The following is a 1,677-nucleotide window of genomic DNA, read 5'->3' as shown; positions in this document are numbered from 1 at the left end:
TTATACCTGAATCCATTGCTTGATCTTGATTTTGGGTGTTGGATCTTCTAACCTTAGGGTTCTCTCTAAAACCGAATTTCTCTAGCTAGATGGGGGTGTAGAGAATTAGAGAATGTAACCCTAGGTTAGGGACCATAACCCCTTATTTATAGATGTTGTACTTTTGTAATTTAGCCCCTCAATAAATTACAATTACAACCTGGTATCTGCACATATGACCCCATGATCATTTAAATACCAAATTAACCCAACTTAATTGATCACTTTAGTGGGTTATCCTGAAAGATAGCAATACACATTGTTTAATCATATTCAATTTTTTAGGTTCGGATGAACAGTAATGTTCTCGGATGAACAGTAAGGAATATTTTTTTTTTGGATGAACAGTAACGTATTTTTCGGATGAACAGTAACTGAAAAATCGCCGGTGAACAGTAACTTTTGGGGATTTTTTGGATTTTTCCTTCAATTTTTTCCAATTCTGGATCTGTTTTGAAAATAAAAATCAAAGGTTTTTTGGGTTTGTCGGCGGCGGTTTCAATTTGAAACCCTAAGGGTTCATGGCGAAAATTAAGGAGGTGGTTACCTCAAACGAACCTCGCGTTCGTTCTCAAACTTAACCGAACTTCGCGTTCAGTTCTCAGTTGAGCATCGCGCTCAAGTTTAACGAACCTCGCGTTCGTTCTTAAGGTGAGCCTCGCGCTCAAATTTTAACGAACCTCGCGTTCGTTCTAAGGTGAACCTCGCGTTCAACTCAGGTGAGCGTCAAGCTCAATTTTAACGAACCTCGCGTTCGTTCTAAGGTGAACCTCGCGTTCAACTCAGGTGAGCGTCAAGCTCAATTTTAACGAACCTCGCGTTCGTTCTAAGGTGAACCTCGCGTTCAACTCAGGTGAGCGTCAAGCTCAATTTTAACGAACCTCGCGTTCGTTCTAAGGTGAACCTCGCGTTCAACTCAGGTGAGCGTCAAGCTCAATTTTAACGAACCTCGCGTTCGTTCTAAGGTGAACCTCGCGTTCAACTCAGGTGAGCGTCAAGCTCAATTTTAACGAACCTCGCGTTCGTTCTAAGGTGAACCTCGCGTTCAACTCAGGTGAGCGTCAAGCTCAATTTTAACGAACCTCGCGTTCGTTCTAAGGTGAACCTCGCGTTCAACTCAGGTGAGCGTCAAGCTCAATTTTAACGAACCTCGCGTTCGTTCTAAGGTGAACCTCGCGTTCAACTCAGGTGAGCGTCAAGCTCAATTTTAACGAACCTCGCGTTCGTTCTAAGGTGAACCTCGCGTTCAACTCAGGTGAGCGTCAAGCTCAATTTTAACGAACCTCGCGTTCGTTCTAAGGTGAACCTCGCGTTCAACTCAGGTGAGCGTCAAGCTCAATTTTAACGAACCTCGCGTTCGTTCTAAGGTGAACCTCGCGTTCAACTCAGGTGAGCGTCAAGCTCAATTTTAACGAACCTCGCGTTCGTTCTAAGGTGAACCTCGCGTTCAACTCAGGTGAGCGTCAAGCTCAATTTTAACGAACCTCGCGTTCGTTCTAAGGTGAACCTCGCGTTCAACTCAGGTGAGCGTCAAGCTCAATTTTAACGAACCTCGCGTTCGTTCTAAGGTGAACCTCGCGTTCAACTCAGGTGAGCGTCAAGCTCAATTTTAACGAACCTCGCGTTCGTTCTAAGGTG

Source organism: Asparagus officinalis, chromosome 8 (assembly GCF_001876935.1).
Source record: "Asparagus officinalis chromosome 8, Aspof.V1, whole genome shotgun sequence".
NCBI classification, from domain to species: Eukaryota; Viridiplantae; Streptophyta; class Magnoliopsida; order Asparagales; family Asparagaceae; genus Asparagus; species Asparagus officinalis.
This window is presented reverse-complemented; position numbering follows the sequence as displayed.